We start from the raw sequence: 8,774 nt of genomic DNA, 5'->3' as shown, positions 1-8,774 counted from the left end.
GGTGCACTCGATGTGCAACGTATTACAGTTCGAGTCAACAAGCTATTGACTCGATAAAAAATTGAAAAAAGGGATACTACAAGAAAACTGCCCTTTACCAGCGGTCAAAACCGCCGGCAAAGGCCCAGAAAACCGCGGGCAAATCCTTTGCCCGCGATTAGTTAACAGCCGGTAAAGCCTCGGTCAGTAAAGGCTTTACCGGTAGTCAGGACCTTTACTGACGGTTGTGTTGGACGCCTCTAAATTATCAGGTTTTTGCTACACTACCAGAGAGTTGGTCAAAAGCTACGGATAAAATCCATAGCTAAAGATGCCCATAACAGTACCACCGCAGCCATTGGTATTGTAGTTCTTTAACAACTGCTACGGTTTAAATTCGTAGCTAAAGAAACCGGAAACTTAGATCATCTTTCTTATCAAAAAGTTTTAAAAAAAAAAAGAAAAGAAAAGGTGACCCACATGTATCCTTGTAGTAATGATCTCCTTATTGCAAAATTCAGAAATGTTAGCTCTCTGTCTTGAGAGTTCTTTCACACTTCGATCTTTGCTAATAAAAATCAGAATATTATTATTTAATCAACATAAACAAAACCCAATAAACCATTCCATATTAGTATAAACATATGAGGTTGTTCCGTACCATAGCAATTGCCATCATTTCAAATGCTTGAATCCTGAAACACAGCCACCAACAAAACAAGAAAAGAAAAATGAGTTAAAAAGGGAAAAAAAAAAAAAAACCATAATCTAGCATTTTATTTTGAGCATTCCCTGATAGATACAACATCCATAATCTAGCACAGACACCTTAATGCAAGGAATTATGTAGTGGGACTACAGGATGTAGTGAGAGTAAAGGGGTCAACATACCATCGGATTCTACCAAATATTATCACGGCCCTCCAACTTCGCAACTTCAACATCTATGGATCTTGATGTTAGGTGGACTTCTTTAGCTAATTTTGAAATATCTCTACAGATATCCAGGCCACTAGGACCTTTTCCAATCAGAACTACAATCTGGCCAACAAAACATGCAGTGAATACTTAAGAATAACTGAGTATGGACCACAGGATTAAATGGTATGGAATTGCATTAGATGGAATTAATTTCATCATCTGAGTATCAGAAAAGTCATAGCACATATGCTCTAATATATCCTTGTCGGCAACAAACCCTAATGCTCGAAACACAATAATTATTGGCATTTCTGTCCAAATATAAGGAAGAGTAGCCCGAATATACTGCCCTGAAGAGCCCTGCAGACCACAAGGAATGCCAAACTTTAGCACTAGCATGGTAAGGCACAAGACAGAATCAGTCACAATATCCACCTTGGTCATATGGACATTCCCTGAGTTCTGTTAGATCTTTTTCTGAATTCTGGTACAGCGTAAAATAACTAGACCGCAGCATTATAGGAACCTGAAACATAATACCAATATAATAAAGGAAACAATAAGCATATAGTCAACCAAGATTCATGCTCTGGGTTGAATTTACCTTCCCAATGAAAACTTTGGTGAACTCCTGTGTCTCTGTGACTTCTTCACAGTCATGCCCTTTCTTTATGACATGTTTTGTGACACCCACATACAATGGTGCAGAGTAAGTCAGGTTCCTCAGCCTTGCAGCCTTTGGGAACAAAGTTGCAGTTTCGTCGAAGAGTCAAATTGTGATAATTCAAAATAGCAAAAGCTGTACTAGTCCAACTCCATTTATAACGAGTGAAGATGCACAAAATGTAATTTAAAAATATTTTAGGCCCAATTTGGAACATATGGAATCATGGTTTGGGTCCTGTCTTCTCATGAATGAAAGTTTTGCTGCATCCAAATAATCTCCACCAATCTGATGATCAGCTGAAACTGACTGATGTTTGGAAGATTATATGGTTATTTCAAATGCAAGTTTTGCTGCATTTAAGTAGTTGTGACTTGGACGCATAGTGGTAGATGAAAGAAGGTGGGGAATATTGCAAAACTACACACACACACACATAGATATATATATATATATATATATATATATATATATATATATATATATATATATATATATATATATATATATATATATATATCCTGCGTATCATTCATCACACTCTGCCAGAGTATTAAAGCAAACTGAGAGAGAGAGAGAGAGAGAGAGAGAGAGAGAGAGAGATCCAAACTTCTGATTTCATTTCTTTCAATATATAACATGCAAAATTGCGTGACAAAAATGCCACCCAAAAATACAAACTGTTTTTTTAAAAAAAGCCCAATTAAACCGTCCCAACAGAGGAATCCTAATCATCAGATATGGGCACTATCTCATGTTCATTTCAGCATAAGCTACCATGCGATACTTGGAATTTCTCCATCATTATAATTTTCACTGCCCATAAATTTAAAAAGAAAAAAAAAAAAGAGTCATCTGTCAGGTCTTGAGCAAGGGGAGTCAAGTGTTAGTTTTGCACCATTTAGAAAATGGTGGTGAGACTTTAGACATACACATTGCATGCTTGTATGGCAATCCAGACCATCCAAATCTATGGATGGAGCACAAGTGCATAATAAAAAATCTTCACTGAGAAGATAACATTAACCATCAGATTTGTCCTTCCAAATTTGGACCATTCACTTTTATTTTTAACCATCTATCCATATGATATCCATTAATTGGACGGTTAGGATTGCTTGATCAGTGTGATTTAGAAATGTCTGATTTTAGAAATGCTCCATCAACAATGAGATCCACAATATGGATGGTGTGTATAGCTGTAAATCAATCTGATATGTAAGGTGGATGAGTCACTGCCAATTTTTAAATGGTGCCAAAAAAAAAAAAAAAAAAAACAAATAGATGCAATAGCTCTATTGAATTTACCATTTTATCCTAGAAAGTGAATTGCCTATCAGTGGAAGGAGAGTAATAACTATGAATTCCCTTTCTATTTTCAAATCAGGTGGAGAAAGAAAATGAAGAAAAAGAAAAGTTGGGAGAGAAAAGTACAGAAAGAGAAGAGGGAAGTCTAACAACATAGAAAATCTGCTACACAAGAAAGAAATGCATCCACAACAGTCCTTGAAAATTTTGATTCAAGCTAAATTGTTGGATGTAGCTCGATGAGGCTGTTACCTGGCTCTGGTATCTGAACTCCTCTGTTTCTCATTGCCTCTCTCACTCTTGTCACTTTGTTCCATTAGCTAGCAATTGCATACATGTTCGCTAGAAGAACAAAATCCCCATTAAAGACTTTCTAAGGCCCACTGTAATGTTTATTTGCCATCCAACTTGTTGTTAGGTCATACAGACTAGGATGAATGGAAAACACAAATATTAGCTTGATCTAAAGCATTTAGCCTGATGAAGGTTTTAATGGTGGGAGTTCAATCACCACTGTTTCTCATTCAACTTGATATTTGAATGTGCCTAATTTTTGGGCTAATTCCCTGAAATGATTTGAAAAAATGGATGGACAGCATGGATGAAACAAAAACATCATGATGGATCCACATATAACTGAATTGATTAAGTACTTGTAAGTAAAAAAGTTACTTATAACCAATCATAAACAATTTTTTTTTTACTGACTTGAGGTGCTTCCATGAGGTAATGCCTGGGGAAATCAACTTGGAGCTGGTACGATTCATTGGTGAGAAACAGAGTCTGGTTGAGGAATTTCATCAAACATGTAGAATAGCATGAAATTCAACCTGCACTGCTTCTTCCCTTCACAAACCCCCATGCTCCAGTTTTTCATTTATGGCATGCACTTACTGTTTGCGCCCAAACACAATAGCGATAGTTCTCTAAAATTTCAACTAACCTAATGATGCATTCGGACCCAAAGTTTATTCATCTCTGGGAAGTTTTGAAGTACAAATTCCATAACATCATTAACAGTGTTAGCATCCCTGTCGGAAGACAATGGACAGGGTATAGAGCATTTTATCAGCGATCTATAAAAAGATATCATTCATTTTTCAAGATATCTACACCATATATCACTTAAGAACCTTAGATCTGACAAGAAATCAAGGAAAATCAAAGTAGAAGGGCAGAAAACGAAAACATCGAAGAAAAAAGATCTCCCCAGGCATTTCCCATCTACAGATTGGATGGTGCACCCGTCATTTGTACCACTTATTCCAGGAGGCAAGCCTCCACCAAATGCAGCTGCAGCATTTCCCATCTACAGATTAAAAAGAAAGAAATGAAAGAAAGAAAAAGAAAAAGAAAAAGAAAAGAAGAAGATCATAAATGCATAAAAGTGAAATCGGACTTTTCCCAAAAAAAAAAAAAAGGATAAAAAGTGAGCAAGCATGCTGGGTATTCAAAACAAGATAAGCTGGAGATCATTCAAAGTTCAGACACATTGCCTAAGCAACCCTACCTGAGGAAACGCCGCTGAAACAGAAAATAAAATGTGGATCAGTGAGTGAGATGGCAAAGAACCATACAAAAGTAAGAGGAAATAAAATGTGCAACACTAAGACAAAGGGATACTATGAAACTCAATCCATTCCAAGGATTTACTTGGATTGGATGGCATCTATAGAGCATTTGATTCCTTTCCAGCTCTCTCCACAGTGGTCACCACCGACAAAATTCCATCCAGTGAGTTGGGGTGGGAAGTTCAGGGAGATGTCGTGCCATCCTTTCTTATAGTGTACATATAAATAGGGGTACTCCAAATTCCCTATTTAAGAATGAAATCAGAGCTTCTTAAAGGATTTCATCTTAAGCAATTTGAATATAGTTGGAAGTGGATGGGCAGCAAATTCCATATTTTTCTAAGGTAAAAAGTATTTAAATATACTAGTTTGCAACATCAGGTTGGTGATCAGCTGTTGATTAGTTACCTAAACGGTTCTGCAGCAACTATTATACTACCAACCATTTAAAGTTGTCAGGAAAAAGAAAAAGAAAGAAAGAAAGAAGAAACCAGCAAGGTGGAAAACTAGAGGGTAATAAAAGCAAACCATTATAGTCACATTTTCTTATGATTTCTTTTTTCTTAGTTGGTAGAAACACCAAGTTGATATAGTATTCAATAACAACAATGGTAGAAACATAGAACCATTCTGTTTATAGTAACAAAAAGAAAATATACTCATTTCGCAACCAAGAATTGGAAAGAAATACATCAAGCTGAGAATGCCAAAGGAAAAAAAAATCATGAAATTTTCAAAGCAGACTCACATGCCCCTGGTATCCATGCACTTGAAGAAAGTAAAGCAAAGGCTCCAAATAGTCCTTGTTACAGAATAGCATAAAACCTAAACCAAACTGAGGCCTGCATTCCTAAACCTGATGACTTGGCTCAAAATCTCATCGGGTCAACTGAGTCTGCTCGCTGACTTGATGAACCCAAAGACCTACACCAAACATCTTAAATTCAAAGAGGCTGATGAACCCAAAGACATTTTCCTCGTAAGATTTTCAAATAAAAAAACACATCTGCATATATAAACTCACCCTTAAAGCATCACTATTAATACCCAAAACTCCATTCCTCATCTGGTGTTTTTTCAGCGACATGGCCCATCTGCATTGGCTCAAAATAAATGAATGGCTTGGATCTTGTACAAGTGCCCCTCGAGTAAGAAGATTGAAGGCTTGATTAACTTACTTAGCTATGAATGTTTAGCATTGGCTCATTCCTCTACATCTAATGCAAAAACATAACTTTCTTACCTCTTATCTTTTTCAACTGAGCTTCCACAGAAGCCTTCTTTGTGTTCTCCCACGATCCAATCGCCGACAGCTTCTTCTGGGCCTGTTTAAAAGAGTTAGCATGTTCAATACCCCGGCATTGAGGAATGATCAAATCACTTCAACTCAACATACAAAAACACAAACAAGAAAAGCTGGAGAAAAAACTAGAATTTGAACGTTACAGTGATAACCTAGGACTGACCATTGCAATTGAATTAGGTTTTATCAACATCATGTAAATGCAATTTTCCAACATTTTCAATTTCATCAGCTTAAGGTTTGTAGTAACACACCCACATGAATGGTCTAAAGCTCAAGCCGAATGTGTAGGAAATGTAGATATTTGAGTGGACTGTTGTAGGTCTTAAAAATTATTCAGCTACTCCTACAGCAGATAAATATAAAACATAAGCAACTTAAGAAATGTGGAATAGGAAATGTCCATTTTGATTTTGAACTCAATGACGCGTGATGCTGCAGCCTAGGAGTTAGTTCCACGAAAGCCCAGGAGTGGGCCCCACAAGCTGTTTGATCAGAGATTAGGGGGCCCTATATTAACAATCCAATACAGAGTTGAGTAATTGGTCAGGCTTTTTTGTATTAAAAAATCTTATGTGGTTAGACATTTCAAGCAATTGATCAACATTTCGGATAACCAATTTCTACCCAAAAAACAAATGAAATTTTTTCTGACTTGAGGTGCTTCCATGAGGTCATGCTTGGGGAAATCAACTTGGAGCTGGTACGATTCATTGGTGAGAAACAGAGTCCGGTTGAGGAATTTCGTCAAACAGGCAATACATCCATATGCATCAATGCATACCAAAACACCACATTCCTGGATCTGCCCAATACATGTCCTGTGCTGAAATTAAAAAGTGAGTCAAAATGTGGCTGCTTAGGTGGTCAGATTTGACTCAACTCATGGCCATTGCAACATTAAATGGGATGGGATCACTGCCTCTAATGAGGTGGATCAATGTTTATTGTTCCCCTCCCATATATCAGGCAAGTCCACTCATGGATGGGCCAAAAAAGCATGAAAGAAACAGAGAGATTAATTGTACAACAGTGGTACACGTCATTGGTTGAAGCATTTTTTCAAACAACTAACATGCAGATGTCGGCGGCCATGGACAGCGGCGGATATGGCTGTTGCTGTGATGGCTGCTGCCCAAACTTTGATAATCGAAAGGGGAAGTGAGAGATACAGAAATGAAGGGAGAGAGATCGAGAGAGAGTACCTTTGATTTTCCTTTCTTTCTTCTATTTTCTTCGATTGTTGGAGAGAGATCGAAGAAGGAACAGCACGTCGAAGAAAATGAGGGAGGAGAGGGAGATCGAGAGGGGGAGGGAGAGGAAGGGAGAGAGATCAAGAGAGTATGGGGGAGAGAGATCAAGGATGGGAGAGGGAGAGACGAGACGGCGGAGATGGAGATGGAGAGGGAGAGGGAGAGAGATAGTGAGAGGTAAAGAGAGCGAGAGCGAGAGGGAGAGAGTCGGCGCTAATTAGGGCTTTCTTTTTTCTTTCTTTTTTTTTATCATGTATAATATAGGCCCCTTTGCCCGCAGCCGTCAAGGGTAGCCCCCTCGGTCGGCTAAGGTCCGATTTTTTGTAGTGGAAGAATTCCCTCTGTATTTCCTACTTGAACCTAGTCCAAATGGACAGCTTCCGTGTCGATGATCATTGCCCACCATGATCACATAGCTGGATGATCTGAACCGTCCATCATGCCCAGACGGGAAATATAACTAAATCATGACTTGTTCTGTTGCGCGTTGCACACATACGTATCCACCACACTTGACGCGAGAGGATTTACATGTGTGGTAGTTCTGAGAGTGGAAACTTCTACTACACTAGCAATTCCAGCCTCCTACAAATCTCGGTCGTGGGATGAATATCGTCCCAACCGTTCGTTGTAGGGCAACAATGTCGTTTCTCTTCCCCGCAAGAGAAGCTCTAAAGGAATCTTTCCTATTGGATAATTGGCAAAATCATGACTGTTGTAAGTTATAGAAACCTCTCTGGGTCATCATGGACGTCTAAGCTAGGGCTTCACAGAGCCTCTCTTGCATTTGTCCTTGAGATCTCACACGAGATCTCGTTATTTGCATGAAAACTGGCCACAACGAAAAATCTCGGAACCCACCAAGGATTTGAAATTCTTTCCACTATTGGTGGGCCCCACAAGTTCTGTAGGGCCAATCCAGACCATTTATGTGCCTTAGCACAAAGGAGGCCCACTTGATCAAAATCCACCATGATCGGTGGATCATCTTCCTTAAACTGACGGGAAAAACCCATCTCCCGTAAGTGACCCCATCCTCTGATCGAAGATGTTCATTCGGTGGGCCAAGGTTTCAGAAGTCCACCTATGACCTTAGATTTCCACCATGCAAGCGAATTTGGAGCTTCTATCTCAAGATCTCGCGGTTTGTATCCGTTAACCCACTACTAATCTCCAATTTACATCTGAACCATTCTAAATAGGGGTGATAGAGTCTATAAAGACTCCTTTTAGGGCTTCTTTTTCGAAAATGGAAAGATTGTAAGAGAAAGAGAGAGTGCGTCGTTCCTCTTGTCGTACTCAACTGAGTCGACTCGGTTCGGGTCGTAGTGAGTGCAGGCCGAGTCCAGATCCTTTCTAGTTGAGCAATGTGTGTGTCTGATATAGATAGAGAGAGAGCAGTGTGCGGCGTTGAGTTCGTGCCACAACAACTCGTCCGAGTCGCAGTTTGAGTCATGATAGTGGCAAGCTCCGCCTAGTCACAGAAAATGGAGGAAAAGAAAACAAAGAAGAAGAAAGAGTAGAAAAGAAGATGATAGAGAGAAAAGGAAGGAAGCATGAAGAAAGAAGAAGGAAAGGAAGACCAGCAGGGTGGGGACGATCTTGACTTAGTCCGGGTTGCAGTTCGCTAGCCCAACCCGTCTTCAACGAGTCGAGCTAAGTTGAGTCAGGTGAGTCTGGTTTGATCTAGCCACCATGCTGGTTGTGGGAATGAAAAAGAAAAGCAAGAAGAGAAAGGTAAGAGAGAGAAGAAGAGAAAGTGGGGAGAGTCTCTA

General features: G+C 39.1%; 2 long non-coding RNA genes across 3 annotated transcripts; both read right to left on the bottom strand.

Moving 5' to 3' along the window:
- Positions 1-902: 902 nt before the first annotated feature.
- Positions 903-1,991, bottom strand: LOC131241270 (uncharacterized). Its single transcript, XR_009168993.1, has 3 exons — positions 1,505-1,991; positions 1,336-1,426; positions 903-1,260 (listed from the first exon to the last, which is right to left on the bottom strand). It is a non-coding gene; the product is annotated as an uncharacterized LOC131241270 (long non-coding RNA).
- A 276-nt stretch (positions 1,992-2,267) lies between these two features.
- LOC131247203 (uncharacterized) lies at positions 2,268-7,239 on the bottom strand. 2 transcript variants are annotated; one of them, XR_009171565.1, is made up of 4 exons: positions 6,952-7,239; positions 6,402-6,572; positions 5,687-5,768; positions 2,268-4,181 (listed from the first exon to the last, which is right to left on the bottom strand). It is a non-coding gene; the product is annotated as an uncharacterized LOC131247203 (long non-coding RNA). The 2 variants fall into 2 exon arrangements; XR_009171567.1 differs by having other exon boundaries at positions 6,402-6,567.
- Positions 7,240-8,774: the final 1,535 nt, after the last annotated feature.

This window comes from Magnolia sinica, chromosome 1 (assembly GCF_029962835.1).
Source record: "Magnolia sinica isolate HGM2019 chromosome 1, MsV1, whole genome shotgun sequence".
In the NCBI taxonomy this organism is placed as follows: domain Eukaryota; kingdom Viridiplantae; phylum Streptophyta; class Magnoliopsida; order Magnoliales; family Magnoliaceae; genus Magnolia; species Magnolia sinica.
The sequence above is the reverse complement of the archived record's forward strand: the minus strand, read 5'-3'. Positions and strand labels throughout refer to the sequence as shown.